The sequence below is a fragment of the Silene latifolia genome, chromosome 11, assembly GCF_048544455.1.
Source record: "Silene latifolia isolate original U9 population chromosome 11, ASM4854445v1, whole genome shotgun sequence".
Lineage (NCBI taxonomy): Eukaryota > Viridiplantae > Streptophyta > Magnoliopsida > Caryophyllales > Caryophyllaceae > Silene > Silene latifolia.
Window position 1 is genome coordinate 182,988,685 of NC_133536.1, and position 21,441 is coordinate 183,010,125.

The 21,441-nt window shown below is 41.4% G+C and overlaps 1 non-coding gene across 1 annotated transcript; it reads right to left on the bottom strand.

Annotated features, from left to right (window-relative positions):
• Positions 1-326: 326 nt before the first annotated feature.
• On the bottom strand, positions 327-433 carry LOC141616465 (small nucleolar RNA R71). The gene has a single exon (XR_012530812.1). It is a non-coding gene; the product is annotated as a small nucleolar RNA R71 (small nucleolar RNA).
• Between the last annotated feature and the right edge of the window lie 21,008 nt (positions 434-21,441).

Genomic DNA, 21,441 nt, shown 5'->3' on the forward strand with positions numbered 1-21,441 from the left:
CCTAATGGTACTCCCACACCACAACATTTAACCGGAAATTTCATTGCCAAATCCGCATTTATCCAATTAGTCGAAAGAAGCCAATTTGGGGGGATGCCTAGTGAAGACCCTCACTCTCACATGGAGACTTTTTGCGACTATTGTGATGCAATTTCTCAAACCGGTGTAACTCAAGACCAAATTCGATGGGTCTTATTTCCTTTTTCTCTAATTGGCACCGCAAAACAATGGTTGAAAGGCCTTGATAAGCTACTCTCGGAATTGATTCTTGGAAGAAATTGCCTCTAGCTTTCTACAAAAAGTTCTATCCACCGGAAAAGACTAACATGCTAAGAGCTCAAATTACGGGCTTTAAGCAAAGAGATGAAGAATCTTTGTATGAAGCTTGGGAGCGATTCAAAGGAATTTGTCGCTCATGTCCTCATCATGGACTTAGCGAGTGGTTCTTGGTACAACAATTTTGGAACGGTCTTTTTGAAGACTCAAGAAACATTCTCAACATGGGATCAAATGGAATGTTCACCGAAGTTGACAACAATCAAACTTGGAACAAGATTGAGGAAATGGCGGTCCATAATTCACAATATAGTAGACCTCGCAAGGCTACTAGAGGAGGAAAGCATGAAGTGGACTCTATTACTCAATTGGGTGCTCAACTTAGTGCTCACATTGATACCATCAATTTGAAGTTCGAAAAGGCTATGGCTAGACTTGAAGAAGCCTCAAAATCACCAAAGCAACATGTTAATGCCATGACGGCATCTTCATCAATCCCAAGTGGGATATGTGAGAATTGTGGAACTTTGGGACATGACCAAAGTGAATGTAGGGGAACAAATGAATAAGTAAATGCTTTTCAAGCATACAAGAGTGGTACCCCTTATTCAAACTATTACAATGAAAACACCAAATTCCACCCAAATCTCTCATACAAAAGCCAAAATGTTCAAAACCCTCAACCAACATACACCCCACCTCCCATGAGAAACCAAAATCAAAGACCCTTTTACAACCAAAACCAAGGTTACCAAAATCAAACTCCATACAATCAACAAAATGACCAAGGTTTTGATGTTCAAAAAGCGGTCCTCCAAATGCAAAAGAATCAACAAGAGTTTTTCACTCAAATGCAAAAGGATAGTCAAGCAAAGGAAATCACCATCAACAACATCCTAGCCCACGCCAAAATGTTGGAAAGCCAATTGACTCAATTAGCATCTTCAAGCTACAAAGACAAAAGGGGCAATTACCACCTCAAAGTAATCCCCCGAGACATGAAACGGTTAGTGCCATTCACTTGAGAAGTGGTACAAGGTATGAAGCACCGAAGAAGCAAGTTGAGGATGAAGTTGTGGAAGCTAGTGACAAAGAAGAAATTGTGCAAAACTCCAAGGATGGAGAACCATCAAAAGAAGAAATTTCAAAGAAAAATGAAGACAAGGTCAAGGAGAAGGAGCCCATTGTGATTAGACTTCCTTTTCCGAGTCGTCAACCCAAGCCAAAATTTGATGACCAACTTGGAAAATTTATGGAAATTGTGAAGAATTTGGAAGTCTCGATTCCTTTTACGGAATTAATCAATCACGTGCCGGCCTATGCAAAATATATGAAAGACATCCTTACGAAGAAGAAGTCGATCTGGAAACTTGAGACTATCGCCTTCACTAAGGTGAGTAGTGCAATACTTCAAGGGAGTTCACCTCCAAAACTTAAAGATCCGGGAAGCTTCTCAATACCGTGTACCATTGGCGACACCATGATCAACAAAGCCTTATGTGATCTAGGGGCTAGTGTGAGTGTTTTGCCGTACTCGGTGAGTAAAAGGTTAGGGATGGGAGAGCTTAAATGCACCAATATCACACTCCAAATGGCCGATAGATCGAGGAAGACACCATTAGGGATATGGGAAGATGTTCCCGTAAGAGTTGGGAAATTTTTCATCCCGGTGGACTTTGTCATTGTTGACATGGAAAAAGACTCCAACATTCCAATCATTCTAGGTAGACCTTTCTTGCACACCGCGGGTGCGGTGATAGATGTGAAGCATGGAGAGCTCACTCTAGAAGTGGGAGATGAGAGCATAACTTTCAATCTTGACAAGACCATGAGAGCTCCCCGTTTGCATGAACCATGTTTTACTGTTGATCATTATAGCCGGAAGGATGAGAGGAAGAAGTCGGAATTCCAATGGAAGAAGAAAATCGATGATGCTCCATTTAAAGAGCAAGGAAATTGTAACAAAGAGAGCTTGAAAAGCTCACCGAAGTCAAGCAATGAAGAAGATGGCCTCATTGGCCAAGACAAGAAAGTGGGAGAGTTGTCTCTATCAACTCAAGAGATCTTTAGTGACCAAATAGATGAAGTTTGTGGTCTTTGGGACGATGAGTTTGAAGGGATTTTCAATCCCTACATTGGTAATGCTATCGATAAAGACCAACATGAAGGACAACAAGGGCAAAGATCTATTGAGGATCTTTATCATGATAATGAACAAGCTTTTGACTACTTCTTCAAGGTGTTCAGTAACATCAACAACACCTTGAACATGCCCCCATGACATCTCACTAAGGATGAGAGTTTGGTGGAGTCCTCTCCAAACCACCATTTGTAAATATTTCTAACTCCCTAACTTACATTTTAATTCTTACATTGCATTTTTGTCATTTTTGGATTTTTATGCTTTGATCAAGATATTTATCATTTTTGAGAGAAGTGAGGGAGGGACTAATGAGTCTATTGATGTGTAGTGCTTTAGCTTAGTGTGGGGATAGCAATTGCCTAGGCTATTCATGCCTTAGTAGTGCCCCTACAATGAAGAACACGAGATTTGAAGAATGAAAATGACACGGGATATGCAAGTGCACGGATGGAACTGAATCCGGGTAGACTAGGAGGAATCCGAGCGTCCTTAAGGGGAATCCGCCCGTCTTTTGGGAATCCGAGCGTCCTTAAGGGGAAACCGCTCGTCTTTTGGGAATCCGAGCGTCTATGGCTGAATCCGTCCGTTCAATTGAGCTGCAAAGTTGAAAATTTGGGACTGTTAGAGAATCCGAGCGTCCAGGCTGAGAAGACGCTCGTCTTTGCAAGAAGACGCCCGTCTTTTTGCCAGTGCAAAATAAGAGAAGTTCCTGTAACAGAATCCGCTCGTCTTTAAAGGAATCCGCTCGTCCTGGAACCGAAGAATCCGCTCGTCTTCACTGAAAGACGCCCGTCGTTAGGCGAGATTTCCTGAACCCAAATTAGGCAGAATCCGAGCGTCCCGAAGGGAATCCGCTCGTCTCCCCCCTGCAGATTCGAAATTTCGGGTGTTTTTAAATACCCTTCCCACATTCATTCATTCATTCATACATTCAAAACACTACCCATAAACCCCAAAACCCTAAAACCCTCATCCTCTCCATCACAAAAACAAGATTTCCTCAACCAAATTCAACAAAATCAAATCCAAACTTCCTTACAACAACAATTAATCACTCCTTTTCCAACAATAATCAATCCAAGCACCAAAATCTTCAACCTTTGAGTCGATTTTTGAAATACAAAGGCAAATCCTTTCATCTTAAAACCGATTTGGGTATAATTGGAAATTGAAGATTTTCAATCCTTTCTTGGTATAATCATCAATGGCAAGAACAAAAGGGTCAACAAAGGCACTCAAGACAAAGGCACTCTCAAAAAGGCAACAATGCCTTCAACCAAAGAAAGCTTCAATGGCTATGGTGGTTGCTAGTGCAAACTTGGAAGTTCAACAACAAGATCCTCCCTTGGAAGCAACAACAACAACAACTCCGGAAATTGCTCAATTATCAAACTATCCGGAGGTAATTTTCATTTCTAACTCCCATAGGGATACATTTGCCAAGTATGCTAAGAAAGCCATTCTACCCACCAAATTCATATGTGAAGATGGCTTGAACAAATTGGGTGTCCTTGAGCAAACAAAAGCCTTCTTTGAAGCCATGGGGTTGGGAAAATTGTTCACTACAAGAGAATTGACATACCCCTCCCTTACCTTGGAATTCTTGAGTTCATTGAAAGTGACTAAGGTAGAGACTAGAACATACATCGAGTTCCGCCTTGCCATTGTGAATAGGCGCATCACCTTTGATGTTTTGAGTAAAGCATTAGGTCTTAGTGATACACCTCGTTATCATAAGAAGCCCGAAAAATATGACCCGCTCCTCTTTGGGAGGCGATTTCCGGGAAGAAATTTGAGAACTTTCATGCTTGTCGCGCTCTATTAGTCCACCATCCGGGCATTAGAGTGTGCCACAAGGTCATCGGGAATACTATAATTGCAAGAAAAGACACTAATCACTTTACAAAGCTCGATTTTGTTCTACTTGAGTCAGCCTTAAATGTTGGAAGGGAATTCACTAAGCCTTACAATGCTCTAAGGCTTTTGGTGGAAAGATGGCTCAATGTTGATTGTGGTAAGGAAGGCACCGCTTTTATCGTAAATGGAGGTCTAGTTACTCTCTTGGGCAAGTACTTTTATCCAAATTTCAACAAGGATAACACCTATGTGGCGAAAAAAGGGGGTCATCTCATTGACATGGATGCCATGATTAACAAGTACAAGTGGGTCAAGCATAATCCTCTTGACACCAACTACGGGTGGCTCACCAATGATGCTAGATCTTTCACTTTGCCTTCCAAGATATGCCGATTGAGTGCTCATAGAACAAACTACCTACTTCCACTCTCAAAAGGCGCCGAGTACATCATCCGTCAACAAAGGGGCGAAATTGAAGAGCCCTCCTCCTCCTCCATTGTCACACCACCCTATCCATTCAAATATCAAGAGTTCAAACCCGAAGGTGTTGAAGTGGGCAATGACTACATGACTCTACTTATGCAAGAGATGCATAAAGAAGCTTACAATGATCGAGTAGATGCATACTTGGCCCAATATCCACCCCTGTTTCATTTAGCTAGGCAAGGACTACTTGATCCTTCATGTCCTTTGCCTAGTTGGGCGGATAGGGAAGTCTTCTTTCCAAGCACATCTAGGGGTGAAAGACCTGGTAAAGATGGGAATGTCGACGATGAGGTTGATGATGATGAGGGTGTTGATGAAGAAGTAGATGATGAAGAAGAAGAGGCTAATGAAGATGATGAAGGAAGTGAGCAAGGAAGTGAAGAGGGAAGTGGTGATGAGTCCGCTTCTATGGTGGAAAATGATGACAATGATGATATGGTGGAGGACTAGCAAGCTTTGGAGGCTCCTACCCTCTTGAGGTTTGTCTACTTCTTTCTTTGTTTTATTTATTTTTATCTTGATCATAGTTGGAGAGTCCTAGCAACATGAGGACTAAGACCTCGGCCCCATTGAGGTGTTCTTATTTCATTGTTCCCGTTTTGAAAATCCAAAATGACAATTTAGTTTCATGCATTGCATCTTGTGTGCATGAACTACCCCAACTTTAGGACATTAGAAATAATGTCTATCTCGGTTTGGGGAAGTACATGCATACGCAACGGGAGGTAATCTAAATTACGCTCTCCGTCATAAACAAAAACCCATGCATCATGTAGTGTAGATTAGTGTAGCTTGCATTTAGTATAGAATTCATGCATCATGTTTGCATAATTTCCCATCATTTTGGCCATTGAGGAGAATGCCCATATTAGTGTGGGGATGGGGAATTCTAACTTAACTTTTATTCAAAAACCCAAAAAAAATCAAAAAGTTTCGGAAAAATCAAAAAAATTGAAAAATTTGAAAATCCAAAAACAAGTTCATTTCCTTTGTAGTGTAGACTTGTATATATTATTGTATATATTGTGTTTGTTTTATTCTTATTCACATTGATCGACTACGCCACATCCGAGACATGAGGATATTGAAGACCGCATGGTATGATCTTTTCAATCTCCTTTTTCCTCTTTATGTTAATGACTATGTGGCTTTATTTTGATTGATGCGGTATAACAATGTGAATTTAGGACTTGCATCTAGTTTATATGGCATATTAGTTGGTAGAATCACTTGCATTAGGATGTATATGTGTTAGTTGCATCATGGCATGTAGTTGCATGTTAGAAAAATTTTGCGAAACCGTCTACTTGGGAAGCTTGACAAGTGTATATAGGCCCTAGTAGATGCTTTTTCTTCTTAAGACTTTTCTTGTTAGAATACTTGTAAAACACCCTAGGATGTGTCATGCTAGTATCCTTTGACCCATGGATTAAGGCCTAGTCAAGAGTACCTTGTGGTGTGATAACTCCTTGGCTACTGTAGAGGGCGGTCGATCGACTGGCCATCTTGGTCGATCGACTGAAGCCCGAGAAAAGAGAAAATAAAATCACATGGTTGGAGTTTTGATTAGTTGGTGATTTTATTCCCATGCTTTATTATCATCATTTGGGGAATTACAATTATATCGGAGATTGTGAGATTTGTGCTTACTATTAGCACCGTTTCAATTGAAATTTTGAGCAAGAAGTTGGAATGGTTTATTAATTTGGTTCCCTTAGTTACTAGCTGGGCTTTTAACTCTGTTTTTATCCAAATTCGTCTTAGCCCCTTCTTGCCCATACCTCACATATCCATATTTACCTCGGCATGTGTCATAGTCATTTGTTGGTTGGAATGCATATGTACGGTTGTAGAGATCATTTTCATATTAGACTGCAGGCATGTTCTTATAGGTCGTAGTTAGGTGAGAGTCTTTACATTATTACTTCTTTCTATCTTTTACATTACTCACCCGTATTCATTGAGTGATATGAGCGACCCGTGAGAGTCCGAATTGATAAGTCTCTATAGTTGACAGTTCAGCAGTTTTTTGACGACTATATAACTCGTTTGCATGATTCATATTGCTAATTGATTGTTAGTTGTTGCATTAAACTGGTTTAGGCTTTACAGTTTGCATTTCGCTCTGAGATTGAACTCGTTCCATTAGGTCTTTAGATCGAGTCTAGTTCTTGCTTGGGGACAAGCAAGGGTTTGGTTTGGGGAAGTTTGATGCGTGTCATTTATATGTTGTTTACGCCCTATTTTACACGCATTTCAGAGCTCATTTATGTAGTTTATGCTACTATTTGCCCCATTTCGTCTACTTTCGTATTTTTATGTAATATTGCAGATTTATGCGGAAATGAGTAGAAATCAAGCTAAATCCGTCCCCAAGTACTTGGCATTTTATTTGACATGAAGTATTTACTCGGGAAATGAACTTGGTGCGCGTATCGAGGCCCGAAAGACGAATTCACGATGCTTTTGGAGCCAACTACCAGCTAAAGCAGTCGATCGACTGGTCTTCATGGTCGATCGACCAGAGCACGAAGAACAGAAGCTACTGTACAGCGTAGGTTGGTCAATCGACTGGTCCTTGTGGTCGATCGACCAGACCCAAATTCTGACGCAAGTTAAAAGATCGAGAATTAGGAAGCCCATTGTAATTTAGGTTAGGAGGATTAGGTTACGTGATAATTCCTTTATAACGTAACTCCTCCTCAGAAAGGGATCATCCAGTTTTTATCATCAAGTTCTTAACATACAATTCGATAGTCATTAGTTTAGATTATTTAACATCAATAAAGTTTTCTTTGCATTCGGTTTTGATCTTTCCTCTTCAATTCTCCCTACGGTATTTTCTGTTCCTTCGTTTAATACTCGCTGCTTTAATTCGTTCGTAGTATAGAATTGTTAGATAAGATCCCAAAGCCAATTATCGTTTTATGTTAATTGTTCATTTAATTAATTTAAGTATGAATTCGAATGCTTTAATTGTTGATTTAATTGTTGTTATTATTTCCAGTATGAGTGGCTAAACCCCATGTGTTAAGATGTAGAGAATCTGTAGTGTAGGCGGCATTAGAATTAGTAGGCTGAAATCGCGCCATGGTCGATCGACCGCCTACCCTGGTCGATCGACCGGCTCCCGTGAGAATACCTTCGTTTTAATTAATTTAATTGCTATATTTGACGAATCGAGTGCACGCGACTAGTTGAATGCTTAGGAATTGACCGACCCGTTAAGATTGAAAGATAGGGGAGGGAAATAGACTACCTAATTAAGATGACTAAATTAATGAGATCGAGAGATAAGTTAATTTAGAACTTTAAATCACTTTTTAGGACGAAAGTTAGCATTAGTGATATTAGGGACCCGTAGCGAGATCGAAAGATGCTACCTGTTAAGAATGGACCGAGAGGACTTCGTATTTTCCCATCTCACGTGATTATTTCATACTTACCTAGGATACTGCCGCCGAAACTATAGTGAACCGACCATCTTCGCACCCTTTTAATATTTGATTTCATCTATTAGCTTAGTTTAGTTTTCATTTACTGCCTTTAGATATAGAACAATTCAAATCAAATCCCCCTCACAATTGTTACCTTAGACTAGAATTAGACAACTATAAATTACATTCGCCTCTCTGTGGTTCGACCCTGACTGCCACTAGCTATAGTAGTAGTTTGGACTATAAATTTATCTTTGGTACTCTACGACGGTATCAAATTTTGGCGCCGTTGCCGGGGAGGCAATTGTTTAAATTTTTAGTTGATTTATTTTAGTCTTTTCTCAGTTTAAGGGACATCTGTTCCTTAAACTCTTCTTATATTCTACTTGTAGTTTCTTCTTATGCGCAGGTCACAGGGTGGTGAATTACTACCGTTCAATCCTGAGATCGAGAAGACTCAGCGTGAGTTGAGACGATCATCTAGAGTATTGCCGACAGAGGAAGAGCTGAGTACTCTGTCCAGTTACTACGAGAACGAGCTATTCGAGGAGGACCCACCTTCATCTCCTATTTCTACTTCATCAGCTGAGACCGTCACATCTCCAGATATGGCTGAAGAAGCTAGTATAGCCAGTCACTCTGAGCCGAAAGCTGAGAATCTCTACAAGGGATTCGCATTGCCAGATGGGACAGATAGGATATTCGAACCAAAAACGGCTTACATTAACTTGGTTGAGAGAAACCAATTTGGGGGAGCTGCAAATGAAGATGCAGCTAAGCATATGGAGACATTCATTGACTACTGTTGCTCCATACCCCCACCAGCAGGTGTGACCCCGGATCAGGTAAAGGAGACAATGTTCTTATTTTCGCTCCGTGATGCTGCTAGGGAGTGGTACCGAGATCTGGATCGAGCTGCTAATGGGATTACTGATTGGAATTCGTTGGCCTTAGCGTTTTATAAGAAATACTTTTCTGCATCGAAAACCAATGCGATTAGAGCTCAGATCACGAGCTTTAAACAGGGTCCTGATGAAGATTTTCATGAGGCATGGGTTCGTTTTAAGAGACTAGTGCGAACTATTCCGCACCATGGGTTTGAAAAGTGGTTTCTGTGCAACCAATTCTACAATGGTCTTTATGATGATCAGAGAGCTATCCTAGATGCTGCAGCTAATGGGAGATTTCAAGAAAATAGCGGTGAGACAAAGGGGTGGAAAATCATCGATGACATAGCCATCCATAAAGTTGAGCATGGGAATTCTAGAGGTAATCAGAGAAGGTCAGCTGAATCACCTGCTGTAGCTGCAATAGAGGCCCTTACTGCGAGATTCGACAAGATAGACTTCGGGGGATCCCAAAAAGGAGGTATATACAAGGTTAATGCTGTTTCAGACGGTCCTTTTATCTGCAAGAGATGTGGAGGATAAGGACATGTTGCAGACCACAGCAGCAGTCCCTATGAGGCTTGTGTTGCTTTTCAACATTATAGGCAGACAAACACTTATTTTGAGCCGAATGTCCATCCGAACTTGAGGTGGAGTAGCCAAAATGTCCAAAATCCGACTCCACCTCCACAGCAGCAGAACTATGTGCCCCCTCATAAGCAGCAGCATCCATATCAAAAGCCTCCATATATCCCTCAGCAGCAGCAGTCCCATGGCTCCGATTTTGCCGAGTTGAAAAATTTGTTGCTGAAAGAGTCTCAAGCTAGAGAGGCCGGGATGAAAATGTTGGAGAGTCAAATTGCTCAATTGGCTAGCAAGAGTGCAACTCGAGCTCCGGGGCATTTACCGTCGCAGCCGGATCAAAAAGAGACTCTTAATGCAATTACTTTGAGGAGTGGGTCTATCCTTGATGGGCCCGCTATGGTCGAGGAAGCTACTGGAAAAGATGAGGCGGAAACAAGTAAGAAGAAGGTAGTAACGAACAATGTCAAGAAAAAGACGATCAGCAGGTATGTCAGTCGATCGACTGACATACCCGGTCGATCGACCAGTCCGCGAAATAGTGTAGCTTCTGGTCCTGTAGAAGCAAGTCGATCGACCGACCTACCTGGTCGATCGACTGAAAACGCTGTTGATATTGAACCTTTTCGTCCTCCAATGCCAAATAACTTGAGGGACCACTTATTTCGGGGAACGACGACTCGGAAAATATTAAGGCAAGACCCAAATGCTGATGGGTCAGTCCCGGTTCCAAAGTATGACCCGATGACGATTAATGGTTCATTTTTGAGACGGTCTGAAGAAGGTTCGAGCTTCAACAAGGAGAAGGTAGTGGACTTTCAGCCTAAATCCACTGATGCCGGTATGAGAGACCTAGAGGAGAGGGCTAAGTTGCTTATTACAACCCCTTATCCAGAGAGATTGGTGCCGACAAAGGAACAGGTATCGTTTAACAAATATGAAAATGTTATTCGTAGTTTAAATGTACAAGTTCCTTTCCTTGAATTAGTTAATCAAGTGCCCGCTTACATGAAATTTATGAAGCAACTTTTGTCTAAAAAGAAGTCACTTGGTACTGTGCAATCTGTCGCACTAACTGAGGAGTCATGTTCCTATTTGACCCATACTGCACCCCATAAGCTAGAAGACCCGGTAGTTTTTCAAATCAGATGTAATATCGGCACCTTTTCTATTGAGAAGGCATTATGTGACCTAGGAGCCAGTATTAGTGTCATGCCTCTGAGTCTTGCTAGGAAGTTGAAATTGACTAGGTTTGCAGTTACCAACATGACAGTACAGATGGGTGATCGTTCTGCGGTCCAGCCTATAGGAGTCTTAGAGGACATTCCTGTGCAAATAGGGAAGTTCTTTTTCCCAGTTGACTTCGTTGTGTTAGACATGCCCGAAGATGCTCACATACCTATTATTCTGGGTAGACCATTTCTGCACACTGCTGGTGCAGTTATAGATGTTGGCTCAGGGACATTGACTTTTAAGGTAGGGAAACATTCCATTGTCTTTGCCCAGACAGCTAAGAAGAAAGACCCCATGTGGCCAGTAACTTGTAATGTGGTTTCTGAAAAAAAATCTTATTTTGTGCTTTCTGACAAGCTTGCTTCTATGCCTATTCCTGTTGTAACACCTCCGCCCCAGATTGGGAGCAAATTGGAGGAAGATCCTTTTGTTTTGACTATTGCAGGAGCTGGTTTGGGGAAGGAAGGGCCGCATATTGCTCCAGCTGTGAAGGAGCCAATCATTCAAAGAGGCGGTTTAGGATGTCTTAGCTATGGCACAGATGAGGAGCCGGCTGAGGAGCCAGTCAAGGTGACGGAGTCCGATTTGGATTTTGATGTGCCAGATGAGGTCATTGATTGGGAAGATATTGGAGATGCCGATCCGTTGAGTTCTGTGGATGTCGGAATTGCTAAGAGTTCCGCTGAGGAGATGAGCACTGTAGAGGCTACTTCTTGTAGTCAGAAGCCGAGCAAGTGGGCCATTCCGTGGCCATTCTTGATCAACTATTAGTTGATTATGACTTTTTCAAAAACATTCATTTTATTGTTTTTTATGACTATTTATCGTTTTTCGTGTGCGCGAGACTTCGCTTTAATAATTTTACTTAGGATTTTAAATACTTTAGTCTATTACTTTGGGTTTTGCGCAATTTTGGGCGCGTTATTATGTGTATTTGCAGGTTTATAGACCATATTAGCTCAATTTATTGAGCTAATTCGAAGAAATCAGAACTTACAGTAGGTTTTCCGGTCGATCGACTGGCCATCTTAGTCGATCGACTGAGCTGCGATTCCAGGAGCTTCTGTTCCTGTTCACTCTGGTCGATCGAATGCCTGATATGGTCGATCGACCACTTTCGCTGCTGTACCTGTTCACGACCATTCCCCTGCTGTGTTTGGTCGATTTGCGGAATTTAGGGAGTCTTTTCTTCACTTTATTCTCCGTTTCATTTCCGTTTTCTTCCATTTCCTTATTGTGCACATAATTTTGCATTTAATAAATTGCTTTCTCGGAATTACGCGCGGTACTTTTCTGTCTTTTCAGGTACTTATTGGTAGCACTGCTGGCTACTGAAACCTCCTAGCTCACGCTGGTTTGGGGAGGTTTCCTTTTGCTGCGCTTAAAGTCTTGTGAGTTTCCCATGTCACCTTCATGTCTTATTTAGTTATAATAACGCAAATTCCCGTTTCCCTTTTATTTCACTATATGATTTTGCACAATGGGGACATTGTGTGATTTAATTTGGGGAAGGGTTTTGCATTGCATTCACATGTTCTATTGCATTTCTGTTTCACGTTTTTTTTTTGCATTTCAGTTTGCATTTGTTGTCTAATTTCCTATATATATACAAAAATTCAAAAAAATTTGAAAATTTTCAAGAAATTTCAAAAATATCATGTTTATTTTAGCATGTAGGTCGAGTCGGAACGGTAGTATTTCAATGATGACATTGCATTTTCATCTGTTTATGCTTAAGCCGTGCTTAATTGACACGTTATTAGTAGAATCATATATGCATAATCTACGAGTTTTCGTTAAATTTTTGCTAAACTTTAAACTTGACTTGGATTTATGGCAAACTACATCATTTTCTGAGACTTAGAGCCTATAACTGGTATCATCCATGACCAGTTTATCTAGGAATGTGAGTAGTACTCCTTATTAGGCATGTTATATCAATATGCATAAATATGAACTTAATCTGCTTAATACCTGTATGCATTCGGTTTGCGGTTTGTTGACACATGTAGTAGAGGTCCCCTTTTCTTATTTAACCCATAAACCTCACATAACCAAATTGCCTTTTTGTCCCATAAGCTACATACTATATTTAGCCTACCTTATCCGAGCTAGTAGTTTTAGTTTTTGGGAATGTGTTTATCGCATCTTGGTTATAATGCTCTTCATGAGAAGGTTGGTGGAATGTTGGAAAGGAGGAAAGAAAAATAGAATTGAAAAAAAAAGAACTTGAAAAAAAGAGAAGAAAAAAAAAGAAAAAAAAAAGAAAACGCGTGCTGTACTGTAGAGGGCGGTCGATCGACTGACCATCTTGGTCGATCGACTAAAGCCCGAGAAAAGAGAAAATAAAATCACATGGTTGGAGTTTTGATTAGTTGGTGATTTTATTCCCATGCTTTATTATCATCATTTGGGGAATTACAATTATATCGGAGATTGTGAGATTTGTGCTTGCTATTAGCACCGTTTCGATTGAAGTTTTGAGCAAGAAGTTGGAATGGTTTATTAATTTGGTTCCCTTAGTTACTAGCTGGGCATTTAACTCCGTTTTTATCCAAATTCGTCTTAGCCCCTTCTTGCCCATACCTCTCATATCCATATTTACCTCGGCATGTGTCATGGTCATTTGTTGGTTGGAATGCATATGTACGGTTGTAGAGATCATTTTCATATTAGACTGCAGGCATGTTCTTATAGGTCGTAGTTAGGTGAGAGTCTTTACATTATTACTTCTTTCTATCTTTTACATTACTCACCCATATTCATTGAGTGATATGAGCGACCCGTGAGAGTCCGAATTGATAAGTTTCTATAGTTGACAGTTCAGCAGTTTTTTGACGACTATATAACTCGTTTGCATGATTCATATTGCTAATTGATTGTTAGTTGTTGCATTAAACTGGTTTAGGCTTTACAGTTTGCATTTCGCTCTGAGATTGAACTCGTTTCATTAGGTCTTTAGATCGAGTCTAGTTCTTGCTTGGGGACAAGCAAGGGTTTGGTTTGGGGAAGTTTGATGCGTGTCATTTATATGTTGTTTACGCCCTATTTTACACGTATTTCAGAGCTCATTTATGTAGTTTATGCTACTATTTGCCCCATTTCGTCTACTTTCGTATTTTTATGTAATATTGCAGATTTATGCGGAAATGAGTAGAAATCAAGCTAAATCCGTCCCCAAGTACTTGGCATTTTATTTTACATGAAGTATTTACTCGGGAAATGAACTTGGTGCGCGTATCGAGGCCCAAAAGACGAATTCACGAAGCTTTTGGAGCCAACTACCAGCTAAAGCAGTCGATCGACTGGTCTTCATGGTCGATCGACCAGAGCACGAAGAACAGAAGCTACTGTACAACGTAGGTTGGTCGATCGACTGGTCCTTGTGGTCGATCGACCAGACCGTGATTCTGACGCAAGTTAAAAGATCGAGAATTAGGAAGCCCATTGTAATTTAGGTTAGGAGGATTAGGTTACGTGATGATTCCTTTATAACGTAACTCCTCCTCAGAAAGGGATCATCCAGTTTTTATCATCAAGTTCTTAACATACAATTCGATAGTCATTAGTTTAGATTATTTTCCATCAATAAAGTTTTCTTTGCATTCGGTTTTGATCTTTCCTCTTCAATTCTCCCTACGGTATTTTCTGTTCCTTCGTTTAATACTCGCTGCTTTAATTTGTTCGTAGTATATAATTGTTAGATAAGATCCCAAAGCCAATTATCGTTTTATGTTAATTGTTCATTTAATTAATTTAAGTATAAATTCGAATGCTTTAATTGTTGATTTTATTGTTGTTATTATTTCCAGTATGAGTGGCTAAACCCCATGTGTTAAGATGTAGGGAATCTGTAGTATAGGCGGCATTAGAATTAGTAGGCTGAAATCGTGCCATGGTCGATCGACCGCCTACCCTGGTCGATCGACCGGCTCCCGTGAGAATACCTTCGGTTTAATTAATTTAATTGCTATATTTGACGAATCGAGTGCACGCGACTAGTTGAATGCTTAGGAATTGACCGACCCGTTAAGATCGAAAGATAGGGGAGGGAAATAGACTACCTAATTAAGACGACTAAATTAATTAGATCGAGAGATAAGTTAATTTAGACTTTTAAATCACTTTTTAGGACGAAAGTTAGAATTAGTGATATTAGGGACCCGAAGCGAGATCGAAAGATGGTACTTGTTAAGAATGGACCGAGAGGACTTCTTATTTTCCCGTCTCACGTGATTATTTCAGACTTACCTCGGATACTGCCGCCGAAACTATAGTGAACCGACCATCTTAGCACCCTTTTAATATTTGATTTCATCTATTAGCTTAGTTTACTTATCATTTAGTGCCTTAAGTTATAGAACAATTCAAATCAAATCCCCCTCACAATTGTTACCTTAGACTAGAATTAGACAACTATAAATTACATTCGCCTCTCTGTGGTTCGACCCTGACTGCCACTAGCTATAGTAGTAGTTTGGACTATAAATTTATCTTTGGTACTCTACGACGGTATCACTTGCTGTGATCTCAACTTATGCACATGTTATGTTTGATGAAATGCGAGCCTATGAATCCTTGCATTTTTTACTCATCACCTATCTTTTCAATGAGACTGGTAAGACATAAACCAACTCGAGTCTCATTAGACCATGCATATAGTTGAGTAGGGAATATTACGTCGACTTGTAGGTGTTGTACAATCTAATCGATTCGGCTCCGGGACCCAAACTTTCCTAGGATTGTAAGATATAAACCAACTCGATCCATCACAATAATAATTGCTTGCTTATAATTTGAGAATATGTTTGTATGATCAATTCCCATGAATCCCCTATGACCCCATGACAACCTAGTGCCTTTTATCAATTGTTTACACTCCTTTTTAATCATCTTGTTTGTTTACTTTTATTGCTATTTAGTTTAGTGATCTTCTACTCCAAACCCCAAATTGTGACACCCTTAGGCACCACTAGTTGCAATTGAAAATCTCATCTCAATTCCCGTCCCTTGGGATCCGACCTTTACTTACCTCTTTACTAATTGTAGAGTTGTTGGTTGAGTTATAAATTGTGTTTTGGTCTAGGTGCTCCTAGCGACAAGTACCAAGTATTGTGGAGTTGGGAATGGAGTTCGGAGGATATCTATGATGGTTAAGCTGTTTGTTTACTGTGTTGTTGGATTATATAAATTGTGTGATTAGTACTGACCCCGTTTATTGTTTTAAAAACTGTGGTGATCCATTCGGGGATGGTGAGCAGTTGTTGAGCAGGTATGAGTTGAGTTAGATGGGATAGCTGGGATGTGCCACTTTCAGATGATAGAGTCTTCCGCTGTAGCCTGAGTAGTTCTTTAAACATTTCATTTAGTTGAGTAGACAGTTGGTTTTGAGAACATGTAACCGTATTTTGCTATTTAGTTTTGGATTGTAACCTTTCACTTAACTTTATACTATTTAAATGATTGTTTCGTTATTGTCTTATGATTATCATTGCCTCGGGCAACCGAGATGGTAGCATCTTTATACCTGTGTGGTCCTGGTAAGGCACTTGGAGTATGGGGGTGTTACAAAATGGTATCAGATCGACGATCCTGAAACCTGTAACCAATGAATCTAATGAATATAGGGAGTCAATTAAAATGAACCTGGGGTAAAGGTTGTAGGAGCTAATGCAAAGACTTGGGAGACGTCCTAAAGTCGCGAACTCGCCCTACAATTTTTAACCGGTCACATGGGGGGTATATGTCAAGGTCGTATGTGGTGTTTGTTAGCTTGTATGAGAATGTGACGATATATGTTGTGAATTGATGGATGTTGGGAGTAGAAGATTGATGTGGTGATTGAAAAGTTAGTGAAGTACATATATGTATGGTGTTTGTATAAGAAGCATGATGGTTGTTTATTATGTGGCATTTGATAACATGAAGTAGTGCAATTTTTGATCATATGAGGAGTTGTGTAGAATTTCATGTTTAACTATATTATAATGTTGAGTTTATAAAGTTGTATAGTATGTTGGGATATGAGAGTTGACATGCGGGTAGTATATACGAGTCAGCATGACTCGATTGAGTAGGGGGCACTCAATCGAGTAGGTGAGGTACTCGGTCGAGTGGGCCTGACTCGATCGAGTGGGTATTTGGCGTTTTTATAACCAAAATCGTGTTTTTGGGCACTCGATCGAGTACATAGGGCACTCGATCGAGTAGGGGGTCACTCGATCGAGTGGTTGTGCTACTCGGTCGAGTATGTTAGAGATCAGAAGGTCTGTTTTGGGTCTGATGTAGGGGCACTCGATCGAGTATGGTGGGCACTCGATCGAGTAGCCTCTACTCGATCGAGTAGGTTTAGGCACTTGATCGAGTGTGTTCTGGGCAGTCTGTTTTCGTGTTTTGGGGTTATAGTGCGTATGTTTATATCTACCCTTTCTTATATAGTTTCAAGATGCCGCCCAAGAGAAACGCTTTGTATGCGAGAGCTGAGAGCATGAACATCGATGATGTCGTTAAGATGTTGGAGCATCAGGATGCTCTTACGGAGGCCCTAAAGAGAGTGGGAAAGAATAAGGAGGTTGATCACTCTAAGATCAGCCTTTATATAGCGAGGTTTAACCCAAAAGAGTACAAGGGGACCAGGGAGCCTAATCTTCTTGACAACTGGCATCGTGAGATGGAGAACATACTAGACCTGGTACACTGTCCTGATGAGATGAGAGTGGAACAAGCTGCGTTCTACTTGAGGGAAGCGGCTGGTGAATGGTGGGATAAGGTGAAGGTGAGTGCTAGGGAGATGTATACGAAGTAGGGCTTACCTGCTATACCTTGGGAAGAGTTTCGGAGGGCTATGAGGAAAGAGTTTGTACTCGAGCATGTGAGGAGTAAGCTGAGGGAGGAGTTCGATGGGTTTAGGATGACATCTGATATGTCAGTGGCTGAGTACTACAAGCAGTTTAATGAGAAGTCTAGGTATGCTGAGGACATGGGTTTGAGTGAGGAGAACCTAGCGCTGAGATTCGGGAGGGGGTTGACCCCTAAGATCATGGATAAGTTACCCGTGGGAGTCCTTACCAATGTTAAGGAAGCTTATGAGAGGGTTGGGAGAGCTGAGAGGTTGGTGGAGATGGCTCAGGAGAGAGTAGTTGAGAAAAGAAAGGCTGAGAGTGAAGGTGGTGGCCAATCTAGTCACAAGAAAGGCAACCACAATCAGGCTAGAGCGTTTTCGTCTGGGTCAGGGTTCAGTGCTGGGGCTTCCTTTGGGCGTGGTCGTATGAGTGGTAGTGGTAGTTGGGGATGACTGCTATGGTCATGGCGGTGGTGTAGGCCACAAGAGACATGAGTGTACGAGTTTACCTGGAGCTTTTCAGAGATCGGCTCAGGGGAGCTATTCTCAGGGGCCGGCACAGAGTTATGCGAGCAATAGACCGTCTGGGTCATGGTCTAACCGGGGAGGTCAGAGCTACTAGGGTGGAGGTAACCGCAATGGCGGTAATTCCTATCAGAAACCAGCTACGAACAACAACAACAATCAGGGGTCGGGTGCTAAACCGACCACATCAGCCAGTACTGTCCAGGGAGGTGGACAAAAGACCAGTGGAAAGCTGTTCATGATGGACAAGAAAGCAGCTGAGGACGATGCACATGTTATCACTGGTACTTTTCTTGTTAACGGTATTCATACCTTTGTTTTGTTTGATTCGGGGGCGTCTCAGTCGTTTGTATCTTCGAGTCATGTTAAACGGTTGGGTTTGAGGGTATATGAGTCTGTAAGTGAGAAGGTTTTTATACCTTCGGGTGAGTCTGTATCATGTAGGAGGTTATATAGGGATGTATCTATGATAGTTGGGCAAGTTGATCTACCTGTAGACTTGTTAGAGTTTCCTTTTGATGGCTTTGAGATGATAGTCGGGATGGATTGGTTGGGAAAGTATAAAGCTAAGATATACTGTCATCAAAAGAAAGTGTCTTTGAGATGTCCTAAGGGCGTTAGTGTGTCTTATCGTGGGTTTGTGGTCAAACCCAAAGTTAAGTTGATTGCAGCTGTGACCTTGAAGTCTTATCTGAGGAAGGGATGCCCTTTTATCTTGTGCCATGTGAGAGATGACCGGATAGAGTCCGACGGTTGATCAGATACCAGTGGTGGATGAGTTTGCAGATGTCTTTCTAGAGGAGATTTCGGGGTTGCCACCGAAGAGGGAGATAGATTTCATGGTTGAGTTGAAACCGTGGACGGAACCAATCTCTCAGGCACCTTACCGGATGGGTCCTAAGGAGATGGAGGAGCTCAGGAAGCAGTTAGATGATCTGATAGAGAAGGGATACATTAGACCTAGTGTATCGCCGTGGGGAGCACCAGTTCTTTTTGTGAAGAAGAAAGATGGGAGTTTGAGGTTGTGCATAGACTACAGGGAGCTGAACCGAGTGACGGTGAAGAACAAGTATCCTTTGTCAAGGATAGATGACCTGTTTGATCAGTTGAGTGGTGCATCAGTCTTTTCCAAGATTGATTTGAGGTCGGGGTACCATCAGGTGAAGATTAGAGAGGTGGACATACCAAAGACAACTTTCACGTCGAGGTATGGCCATTATGAGTATGTGGTGATGTCGTTTGGGTTATCTAATGCACCGGCTGTGTTTATGGACTTGATGAACAGAATCTTCAGACAGTTTTTGGACAAGTTTGTGGTGGTGTTTATTGATGACATCTTAGTCTACTCCAAGACTAAGGAGGAGCATGAGGAGCATCTGAGGATTGTGTTACAGACCTTGAGGGAGCATGAGTTATATGCTAAGCTGTCTAAGTGTGAGTTCTGGTTAGAGAAAGTTGCTTTTCTGGTGCATGTGATCTCTAAGGATGGGGTAGCTGTGGATCCGACAAAGATTGAGGCAGTGACAAAGTGGGAAGCACCAAAGAATGTTGCTGAGATCAGGAGTTTCTTGGGTTTAGCTGGATACTACAGACGGTTCGTGAAAGATTTCTCCAAGATTGATATACCTATGACAGCTTTGATGAGGAAAGAGAATAGGTTTCGTTGGGATGAGAGTTGTGAGACGGCGTTCCAAACGTTAAAGGAGCGTTTGACCACAGCTCCTATCTTAGCATTGCCTGAAGGGATCGAGAACTTTGAGGTTTATACAGATGCCTCAAAGAACGGGCTGGGATGTGTGTTGATGCAGAACGGTAAAGTGATTGCATATGCTTCTACGCAATTGAAGCCTTATGAGGAGAACTATCCTACACATGATCTAGAGTTGGGTGCTGTGGTGTTTGCTCTCAAGATATGGAGACATTACCTTTATGGGGCGACCTTTAAGGTATTTTATGATCACAAGAGTCTCAAGTACATCTTCACTCAAAAGGAGTTGAACATGAGACAGAGGAGGTGGATGGAGCTGATTGGCGATTATGACATGGATATTATCGACCATGAAGGAAAAGCCAATGTTGTTGCAGATGCTTTGAGTAGGAAGAGTGTACATTCTTTGTGTACAACTCTATCTTTGATGAGGTTGAGAGATGTGGTGGGGAGGTTTGGGATACATATGATGCAGAGAGGGGATGCCATGGGAGATTTGACAGTACAACCTGATCTTTATGACGATATTCGAGGTAAACAGGTGTTGGATGCTAAGATGGTTGAGTGGAGAGTTGGAGTAGAGAAAGGGACAGTGTCTCGATTCTCTATTCATACAGATGGTAGTTTGAGGTTTGATGGTAGGTGGTGTGTCCCTAATGATGAGGAGCTGAAAAAGACAATCATGACAGAGGCACATTGTACACCGTATTCAGTACATCCAGGTGGTGACAAGCTGTGCAAGGATTTAAAGAACACGTTCTGGTGGCCTGGGATGAAGAAAGAAACAACTGAGTTTGTGGCCCGTTGTTTGACATGCCAAAAAGTTAAAGGGGAACATCGACGACCACAAGGTAAGATTCAGTCTTTAGAGGTACCTGAGTGGAAGTGGGAATCCATTTCTATGGATTTTATCGTGGGTTTGCCAAAGAGTCAACAGGGTAACAATATGATATGGGTAATAGTGGATCGACTGACCAAGTCAGCTCACTTTGTGCCAATGAAAGATACATGGACTAAAGCACAATTAGCTATGGCTTATCGGAAGAATGTGCTAAAGTTACATGGAGTCCCTAAGGACATAGTATCTCGACGAGATGCGAGATTTATCTCAAGGTTTTGGAAAGAGTTGCAGAATCTTTGGGAACAACTTTGAAGATGAGTACAAAGATTTCATCCTCGCGACAGACGGTCGACGAGAGAACGATCAAGACTCTTGAGGATATGTTGCGAGCTTGTGTGATGGACTTTGGTGGTAGCTGGGAACATAGGTTGGATTTGATAGAGTTTTCTTACAACAACAGCTATCACACTAGTATTGGTATGGCACCGTTCGAGGCCTTATATAGGAGGCGACGTAGGAGTCCGATTTGTTGGGACGACAGTGCTGAGGCAGTGGTTCTAGGACCAGAGATGGTGCATGAGATGGTTGAGCAGATTAAGATGATCAGGGAATGGATGAGAGCAGC